The sequence below is a fragment of the Amblyomma mixtum genome, chromosome 8, assembly GCF_055824585.1.
Source record: "Amblyomma mixtum isolate Tamu chromosome 8, ASM5582458v1, whole genome shotgun sequence".
In the NCBI taxonomy this organism is placed as follows: Eukaryota; Metazoa; Arthropoda; class Arachnida; order Ixodida; family Ixodidae; genus Amblyomma; species Amblyomma mixtum.
Genome location: NC_143019.1, coordinates 117696224 through 117707375, shown reverse-complemented (window position 1 = coordinate 117707375; position 11152 = coordinate 117696224).

Here is an 11152-nt window from a genome sequence, read left to right as displayed (position 1 = left end):
GCACAGCTGTCGCGCCGCCGCCATCGCTGCGCGGGTGACTCAGAGGTTCCGCTAGCGCGCTCCGCAGCTGCACATCCGCAGTAGCGGCGCATAGCTAGTGGGCCAGGGCCGCCGCCGCTGCCGCGCGCTCGCCATCGCCTCTTTCTCTCTCTGTCTCCTCGTTCCTGTTGCATTTCTCCAGCTTTAAGACGAGTTAAACCACTGCCAATTTTTTCAAAGCTTGGTGCATAAGCTGTCGAAATAACGAACGCAGCTCTAAGTTTAGAGAAGCGATACAGACGCTTAAGACGCGGGAAAAGGTCAAAGAGTATGTTAAACAATAATCAAACGCGCACAGCACTGAACGCTGAAGATCAGAGTGACGAAACCAGGTTGAGTACATCGTTCTGCAATACGATCAGCAAAGTGTACTAGTATTCAAAGCAGCTCTTACATGCGGGACATCATCCTTGGATGATGCATGGTGATGGCCTGGCAATGTTGTGACCCCTTTTCTTTGTTATTATCCTTAACAAGGGTACTGAAGGAAACTAAAATGAAATTTTATATTTTCAATCAGCAGCGAATATGTGAGGACCGTATATGGCTCTGCAGAGACAGTGAAAGAACCTTTCTGAATCTTAGAGTTTACGTTAGACATAACTACGGCGACCCACATTGGGAGCATGCGAAAACACTGTTGCCTCCTTCACATTCGTAGCCTTTCGCAGACAGTGCAGACATCCCGTCTGACGGCGCAGATGCTCCATCCATAATGGCAAACGCCCTAACGCGCGCACACCATTCACACACTCGAAAGAAGCACGGGTACTCGAGGGCGGCATGGCAGCGACTGACGTAAGAGGAAGCGCCGGAACGGAGCGGTGTGCCTCATCGTTCTAGACGGTTATTTGTTCCTCCGGCCATCGCTCCTTCAAAACGTCAGTGACTCCATTTCAATGAGGCGATATGTCGTCATGCGTCTAGATGAGAAGAAGGTTGGCGCGGGGGCACCGCGCACCCACCCACCGACGCACTAGGCTTTTTGCTATGACGCCCCGATAGGACGTCATGCGCCGTCATGGTGAGCACGTTGGCTCGACCTTACCGCTCCCAAGTATTCCGTCATCTTTTGTGAAGATATTATCAGTTTTTAAAAAATTAACGTGTTTGTATATCGTTGCGTTTTTGTCCCGCAATTTCGACGTCTGCTGCTGTTTTCACGTTCTCACACTATATCGACGTCCGACACTGTTTTGACGCCTAAATGATATTTGTGGCTCTCATTTATTATATATTATTCCACATCGGCCAAATTTTGAAAACTTCCCCACATCATTATTTTCACACACAATCATTCCTTTTCGCTTGACTCTCACAATACTGGAGAAATCGCTGCCAAGACGTTTTGCGGTCGCGGAATCTCGACATAGCCAAGAAAGGCTCTCGCCTTAATAATCAGTGCAAAGAAAGCGCCCTGGGATACTTAACCTGAGATTTTGATGTAGATTCATGCCAGACATCAATGGCAGGGTACCTAGCACACTCTTATAGAAAACAAGTAACAAGCGACAAGCAGATGGACTTTTGATTATACTCTTTGTGATAATCATAAAAATCTGTAGAAAGAGACAGCCTGATAATTTTGCCTTGTATGCCGTTCGTATCTCCTTATCCCTTTTGTATGTTAACCCATTTTGGCAGTATAAAAAAGGTTTGTACGGCTTTTTGCATAGGAGGCTATAGTTGCGAAATTCACATATGGTTCTCAAGCATCTAATACTCTTGTGTCGCGTATTAGTCTCTTACTCTCGGCTCGTGGTCTCTTACTCATAGCCTCTAATACTGACACGTGTTTCATACCTTTCATACTTCTTATTCTAATACGCTTCATGTATTCCCTTCCAAGATTCCATTCGCTGGCCTCCCGTATTTGTGTGCCCATTTCCTCTGCTGTATTTCCCTGTTGCCGGCTCTATGAGATTAAACTGTATTCGGCGAAGCTCGCATTCTTCGCCGAATAGAGTTTAATCTCCTACATACACCAGCCAAACTTTATCTATACCGGTACACTTCCACACCTCAGTGCCCAAACTGTCCACACACATATGCAGACATAGAACACTGCCTTACACATTGCCACGCAGCTTTCGAGTCCCCCACCTATCCTTTCCCCCACCCCCACCGTGGCCCATCTGGCTCGCCTCCCTGGGCCTGAGGCTGCAATGTGCCCTCGTCACCTTGGCCCAGGACGTACTGAACGCCCAATGGAAAGGAGGTTCTAATAAAAGTGTCACACCACCAGCACCACCAAAAGTAACAGAAGTCTACTCATTGAGCAGAGTATCTAGGACACAAAGAAACCAAAATTGGGGCAGAGAAGCGCCGCTTTAAGGGTGGCGCGGTAGCTTGAGGGGTCAATTCACATCTTTGCAGAATCGGTCATTCTCTACTTTAGATTCGTAGATCCCCGGGAGTCCTCAACACCACTCCTAGCCACTGGCCAGGGATGTCAGCTTCTGCTAATGGTGCGCCTTGTACGACCCAGATTGGTCTCTCCGATCAACCAATCATTATTAATTTAGCTGCAACCTACCACGGTACGCAATTGACTCACAATCCGGTGGGCAATTTATGACAACGCTGCAAAGTCACGTGACAAACGTAGCTCACTTGCCTGCTTGGCTTTATTGGACGGATTTTTCTCTCAGGGACAACTACTACGCGGTCGCTGCCGACTTCAGATTTTCAGCGGCACGACCTCTGTAACGTTGTCTCGTTAAAATCAGTTTTACCCATATTAGGTACAAATTCTTATAGAGATAAAGAGGGGCTCAGTGAGTACGGCGACACTATTTAAATGGACAGACTCAACAGCCTTCGCTTCTTCTTTACGCGGTTCACCATTTCCTATCACGGTTGCTCGCTATACTTGGAGTTATCTGCGTGTACCGATGTGGAACAGCCGCTGCAGGGTGACGCTTCGACAGCCTAGTGGGAACACCTTTCTACAACCGCGGATACCTTCTGTCCGTCGCATTATCGTGGTAGCCCCACAATCCCGTCATCACTAACTGCGGCAATCTCCACACCCTACCTTGGAATCAACAACTTAAAGCCCGATGTATGCATTGCAGCTCTTAGTTGGCTCGAAGACACTACAGGAATGGAGCGCGCTATCAACTTTCGCTTCTTTGGCTCCATATTCCTCACGTATCCCTTGCCCCGGCTGCACGCTGTTCTCGGAGTGCTGTCAACCTCCACCTCATTAACAGCGAACACCTTCTCTGTGCCAAAGTGAACACTATCCGCGGCAATCGCTACACCCTCCACTCGACCAGCTAATAAACTGTCGCAGCTTTTACGCCACTCGCTCCAGTAACCGGTGATATACATTCCGCGCTTCCAGCTTTACAATCCGGGTAGTAAACAATACCTGAGAAGTTAGGCACTATAAAGTGAACCCTTATGATCGATGCGAAAACGTTTAGGGAATCAAACGCTAGTCTTTCGAAGGTTAAGTCTGATTTCCTGTCTCTATTAAATATGAGGTCCAGACTAACAATATACAGATCCCCACCGCCAACTGCTTAGCACAAGTATCTACTCTAACGACCGGCACTTATGACATTAAAAAAAACTCTTGCCATAGCAGCGTGGTGTTTTATGACCTCAAAAATGCAGAAAACGAAAGATTGAGTCAATATGAAAACTTTTAAAGGGCAACTCCGGCGATTTTTCAGCCATTTTAAGTTAATGGCTGATTTGTGTTCCTAAGAACCTCCTGTAATGTGTACGATAGAAAGTTTTCAAAAGTGACCCTAAAATAATTTTTAAACAGCAAAAAACGCACAACTCGAAACCGAAACCGCAAAACCGAAACCGGGGAGGTGCCTTCGTGCGGTATTGACTGTGACGTCACTGACGGGTCCGCCGCGCTGCGAAGTCCCCGAAGATATCGCAACTACCCTGAGCCACGCTGCCAACATGACTGAAAGCGCGGAGAACAGCTTTTCCGAGACCAGCGAGTCTTTAGAAGACGACTCATTCGACGATTTTGGACTGGTCGAGTCGCCTTTCAGGTATGATCCACTGCCGCGCGAGCCCGCCGAGTCACACCACAGACCGCGTCACCTGCAGCATGGAGACGGTCTGAACTCGGAGAAGTTACTCGAGTCATTTACTTGACTTGAGTCATTTGATTTATTACTATTTGATTTGATTACTTGATTTGAGTCATTTCTCGTGCATGCATTTGTGACACAGTCGTCAGAACAAAAGTTAATGTGATGCTCCCGCTGACAGCTGTTCGTGTGGCGAGTGCCGGCCGACCCAGCCTGATGAAAGAATCTGCGCCCGAACGTTGCCGCGGTGCGCAATGTCCTTACAGGGGCATGCACCAGCAACAGTGTTCTCTTTGCGAAGCTTTGTCTCGACGGCGAGCTTTTGGAAGTGAGTTCACGCCATAATCCAACATACCGCTTCCTCTTGACGGCCGCGCTCGTTCAGTTGGCCGCTGCGATGGGCGTTTGTACTAGAATAACGTTGGCACAGAATATGCCTTCAAGCGTCGGTTGAACGAACCCTTAGCGAGTCGAAAGCTCTCTCTGAAGTACACGCTGTCTTCATAGCAATCTGGCGCGAAATGTTCCGAGCACAAGCGGGAATGCTTCCTCGGAGACCAGTTGACACGGCGGACAGCTCTCACCCACTTGTCGCGAAGGTTCTTATTACTAGGAAACCTACGGTAGATCACGCCCGTTGTCACAGATGAAGAATTTGTGCACCCTACAGCACAACAGAAGTTGCCGTGACCCATCACTCTGGTGTACACATCACATCAGGCACGTTGAGATGGCGCGAAACTGCACAGGCGGTCGAAATAATTCCGAAGACCTACACTACGGCACCCAGCTGTTTCTTCCTTTCTTCTTTCACTCCTTCTTACGTCGCGGTTGAGGTGTCCGTTACTGCGCCATTTACTTTCCTCAAAACCAAGTTCAGTTTTCCCCTCCACTGCCAACGCCAGCGCGCGCCCGACCAGCTTGACACGCCGACTCGCCAGTGACGTCACACTACAGGGTGGCCTGTAGAAGTTGCTCGATCAATGGTTCCCTCTCGCGTCGAGGAGCGTTTGTCTTCAAAATTCACTTGCGGAAAAACTACGCCGCTTTCAGGTGCGAAATTTTACATGAGACATCAGACTACCATATAGAATGCAGACTTAAAATTTCATTTCGATCGATGAACATTGAAAAATCGCCGGAGTTGCCTTTTAAGTCATCACTGCCAGGAGGACTGAATGTTACCCTTCAAAGTATTATTGAGCGAGAGCATCTTCTAGGCACTTTTAAGGAAGGAAAGCAGCACCTAGTACAAATAACCTTTTATGTTTCAAATTCAAATATTGTGATTTGTCGTCAGCTTCTAAGCCAAATTGACCGATTGCGCAGTTAGTGATTCTTTGCCCTAACCTCCGGCTTGCACATAAACACCTAATTCAATATGTGGAAGCTGAGCGCATGTGTTGAAAGCTCCAGACTTGTTTCTAGTCTTAAACCGCACATATTTGGTCAAGCAGATCAAAAAGCGTTTGAGAGTAAATTCAAGGAGCGACCAATTCCTCGTGATGGTAAATGTGTCTTGGACAGACGATCATACTCGCGTCTTTAGGCTAACCTTCGCAGCATAATACCCAAACGTGATTCCAAATCGTCTTAGCAGCTGACCATCAGTAACGTCGTTTTACTGTTTGAAGTGTGACTGAAATCATCTAGCTTATATTCTGTGATTATTGATCTATGGTTTATGGGGTTTAACGTGACAAATCGACTCAGGCTATGAGAGAAGAAGTAGTGAAAGGGTCTGGAAATTTCAGCTACACCTGGGGATCTTTCACATGCTCTAACAACGGACTGTACACGGACCTCTGGAATTTCGCCGCCATAGAAAATCAGCCACCGCGGCGGGGTGCGGGTCAGCAGCCGAGCGCCGTAACTACTGAGCCACCGCGGTCGCCGATTCTGTAGTTATAACCGAACTACCTAATACTTTTATATTGTGGAGAGAAAACTCGACACCTGACGTGGTGGCGGTGTTCCCACCTCTGCGTAGCGCTTCCTAACCGTCCCCATTGCGAACATAGCCACATCGTTACAAATGATTTGGTTGGGCAGACAAAAGTGGTCCCCACGTGCTCATTAGGTAATGCTGTACACCACTCGATACGGGCAGTTCCTTCGTAACGCGACCTTTTGTGAAATTATCGATTCGCGAAGCTCATTGTGAGCCAGCTAATCCCCCTCTCCATTTTTCTTTTTAGCGATAGATTGGACTGACATGATACAGCCCTATCAAAATGACGTGTGTTACGAATCCCCGCAGAACACTCGGGCCGAAGAAATGGACTGGGCGACAGGTATACCCACAGAGACGCACATTTAATATCCCTACGAGACACAAAGACTGGCACACAAAACTAACAAACTAGCACAAAACACAAAAAAGTAGAAATACACACGACCCGGGAACACCCAGTCTACTAGTGAACGCGGCTGTCGGCAGCGGGAGCGGGCGCACGCCACATCGGTTCTGTCAATTATCACTGTTATTCGCGGTCCTAAGCTCTTTTCCCAACCAAACTTGGCAGCATCGTCTCCTACACAGCAGCATCGTGCACATCACGTTTGGCAAGATGCGCTGAAAGTTTTTCAATTTCCAGTGCACTGAAAACTTGGCAACGCCTCTGCAGCCCTAACCCTAACGGTGGCAAGGCCTACACCGGCCGTGATCAGGGATTCCTCGGCTATGGCGGTTCCAGGCCAAGTTACCGGCTACGATCTCACATCCCCAATGATCATTAACATGGAAACTGTGAAAATTGAGGAGCCTCTTCCCAGCGAGGACAAGACATGATTCGCGTTTGGTGCGAACGCGAAAAGCCGAAGGCCTCCACGGACGCCAAGGCGGACGCCGGCCAGCGGTGGGTTTAGAGACACTCTGTGCAAGCGCAGGGCGAGAACGCGCCGCGCATACCTGCGCAACAAACCAAACAACCCCGGTGGCGGCCGCAGCACACGCCCCGCATCGGCAAAGAAGAAATTATAGTGGTGCTCGAGCCACGAGTCACCATCGACCCGAAGGCTACCTTTGGTCCTGGTTAAGCCAGCGCTGCCGTTCGCAGTATCCTCGGGGAAGCGGCAAGTGTGGGACTTGCAGTGGGGCCCGTGTGGGGCCAAAACGTATTAGTGTGCACAACCAGTTCTGTCGAAGCTGTGGAGAAGCTTCTCCGGCACATCATGCTGGCGGTGGAGGCCGCAAGCTACTAGTCGGCAGTCACCCTAAGCAATCCGAGGACTTCTACTAGGGTGTCATTACCGTCTCCCTGGACAAGACGTCCGAAAGCGTGAGGGCAAAACTCAGCGAGGACCCCAACGTGGCATCTGTACGGAAACTGGGAGAAACCCAGATTGCTGGGATCACCTTTGTGGGGACACGGTTGCCGCGGACCGTGCTTTATAGACTCTGTACAGCGCGAGATCATGCGTGCCGCCATATTTGGTCACATGACCATTCCGCCATCGTCGGCATTCGGGTCTTCTCGTTTCGACGGGTGCCGGCGCGCTGGTGCCCGGCTGCAAAACCCTTCACCGGCTCTCACTGTGGATAGCGAGCATATGGACGGCACAAACACTTCGTGCGAATCGTGTGAATGTGCATCGAATGCACTGGTACTGGAAAATGTTTTGTTCAACGGCCTGATTTACTCATATCCTTAAGGCTGCCAGCATCGGCTCGAACGTGTCAACAAATCGCGGTCACCTTCATGCGCATTCATATTTATTCAGCCAGTTCACCATCTAACGCTACTTGTGGACTGGTAACTTATCCAACCGAATATTAAAAGCACGGAAATGCCTGAAACATTAATTTTAAGGCTCGATATTTTTCGCGAATGGAGGAATATGTGTTCAGAGCTGTGAGAACGGCCACCGTTGAGCACTGTGCACGGGGCTTGCAACCGAATGTGCTCATGTCTGAGATTCCGGGTGATTGCCCAGATATTTACTGTATCATCTTTTAACATTCCGACTTCCAAAAGCAGGATATATGTGTTATTCAAAGGCCTCTTCAGAAGCTCCCGACGTTGGACTGTGCTCTCTTGCTAAGTAAAACTGAAAACAGCTCCGGAGTCTAGCACCCGCATATGTAACCAGCCGGAATAAGGTGAAATATACGAATGCGCAATAAATTTCACCGCTGCCCCGTACATGCATTAGCGTAAATGTATTAGCCTTTGCATCGGGCGGAATAATTGTCAAAACGCTTCCTGTCAGGAGTGTTGAAAAAAGTCTTTGCTGCTTCCACCATGCGAATGCAAAGTACGCAAGACCGTTTAGTGAGCACTATGCCTATGCCCGAGAAGCACTTATTGGAAAGGTCTCAAAACACGACGATTATTGGATGTATTAGATTATTGCTTATCGAACGTGAGAAAGGTCACAGACATTTACACATTGATCTTTCTCCGCACGAAGAACGATGAACGTCTGCGCACTAATATTCACAAGATGCTTTTTATTACACTGCAAAATTGACGCGACAACTTTACAATGGCACAATATAATACTGCTGAGAAAATTTCTACAGCTTGGTCTGTCATTCTCGCAGCTACTGCTGGCGCTGAAATAAACTGGCGCGGGGGTTGTGATATGTTTATTTTCTTTAGTAGAACAGCGCAATAACGCTGTGTTCTCCTTGAAAGCAGCATTCACTCGCAAGACAGTTCCTTGAAAAACGAAGGCTTGTGTCCCGATGTGCCCCGCATATGTAGTAAGTGCATCTATTTTCCCGACAATATACCGGGGTCTAGACCACTAGACCAACACACTTTATTTAAAAAATACCCATGACATCCATACCACAGCCGGGTTGCATAAGAATAACTAGATATTCGTACACAAGCTGGCCAGTATCGTTTCGCACTGCGCGCCGATGCTGCTAACGACGGCACCGATGGCCGGAAGTGGCGGCCATCCTAGTGATGCCACCTGTCGTGGACAGAGCGAACTGCTCTCTGTAAACGGTCCCCTTCTACAATAAGATGGTCCCTGCCTACCTCGCCTGCCCCCGCCGTGGCACGGTGGAGCATCGGGCCGACGTCTGGCCGCGGCCGCAGCCTGGGCGCCGTGAACGCTGAGGTGCTCAGGTTGATGCTGCTCCTGGTGGCGGCCTAGCTGAACATCAGTGCTCCCCGTGCTTTCTCATCTGCGGAGGCAGCCATCCCACCGCGCGGGCAAGTACCGCGCCACCATCAATCCGGGATCTCCACCCACGCCAAAGCACAAGCAGACGCCGGGGCTCAAAAGGCACCGACGCCCAAGGCGGGATCGATCCGAGCAAGCACCGGCACCTAAGCCCGAACCCAAGAAGGCGCAGTCCGGGCAGCTCAAATTTCTTAAAGTCTGTGAATGCGGCGAGGCTGCTGGTCTGCATAGCCGAGGATTTCCCGCCCTGCTACAAGGTCAAACTCAGGTGAGCTGTTAGATTGGGTTTGTCTCTGGGTCCACCCCCCTCCCCACCCCACCGTATCCGCCCTACAGCGGCTGGTACAGGAGCTCTGGTGTCAAAGCCAAATTCTCACCCATAAAATTTAAGAACTACAAGCCAAGCAGACCAGGCCGCCTGAGCCCATGCAGACCAATGAGCCAGGGGATAGCGATGACGGATCCTCAGTACTATCTTGCCTGAATAGCGTCTAGCGGCGGACCGCGGATACGGTGCTCAATTCGGCCCCCGTTGAAGCTGGCCGCTTCGAGGCACTGGAGCGTATAGCCGAGCAGCTGGAGGAGCGGGTGGAAGCACTCCCGAACCAAATCACGATTGTGGCCCACCAGTCTTTTCAGGATATGTTCAGACCCGCATTTGCTGAAATGCTTCCTGACATTGCGGCCCAGGTGGCTGTGTCCTTAAGGCGCTGCAAGTCAGGGTCAGCTCCCAAATCAAAAATACTCTCTGCTGCCAACCCCGTAGCTAAAATGTAAAGCAGCTCCCAGAAAGGCAGCGAAACAAAGTGGTTCCGGCCAGATGGCCACGGCATTGATCCAGCTCCTGGCTGGCTCTGCGCCGGCCCTCGGACTGAATGGCTACCCAACACCGTAAAAATAACAACATCAATATGGCTAGCAAATCTTCTCAGAAAGCTAACGAATTAGAACAATTTGAAACCAATCAATTCAACTGTAGGGGTTTCAGAGCCTGGAGAAAACAATCACACCTCCAGCTATACGTGCAGTGCCTAGGTGACATGCCGGCGCTCATTGCCCTGCAGGAGCCCGGCATAGACCCTAAATTCTCTAAGTAAAGCGCGTTTCCGGGGGCTCACGACCTGCATTCTCGTGCATAAAGGATACACCGCGATTCAGGTCGATCTTTGCCTGGAGACTGAGCAAGAAAAAACAATGGTCAAGGCACTCAAATTAGCTGACAATGAATCCCTGGTGACTGCTGGGGATTCCAACGCCCCCAGCCCTTATCACTTCGAGAAAGCCAGGAGACGCAAGCTTGTGGAGCGCATCTGCACCCTTTGCCTTATGTTCCTCACAGATCCGGCTTGCCCCACATGTGTGGGCAAGTTGGTAGTAAAGTTTCACAGGTTCTCTATCTTCCTTGCACCAGAGGTGCCCCGCCAGAGACGCTTGGTTTAACTCGAAGACTGAAGCTTGATCTTCGCACCAGGGGTGCCCGTCAGAGGCGGTCTTGTGATCAGTTTGGACGCAGGGGTAAGGCGAACACTTGAAGTTTATATACAGCTATTTACATTGCATATACAAGTTTAGGCGCTCGAGACGGCAAAGAGATACAAAACAACAAAAAGGGTGGAACTGGCTAATACTAGGGGAGGCCCCTACTCCGCATAGCCGAAGATGCATTGCATCTCACCTTAGCGCAGAACCCTGCTTCCAGCTCTGGGGCCCGGTTTTAAAGCCATAAAGGCCCGGCCCACATTTCGTAGCTTCCATTCATGTTGTGCTCTCAACATGATTGGTTCTTCAAGGGCATGGCCAGCCCTCCGGCTTCAACAAGGTAAAACCACCCTCTCCACCACTAAATAAACATAAAAATAAACACAAATACACATTCGTGCCAGCACGTGCGCGAATCGGTTCCACGG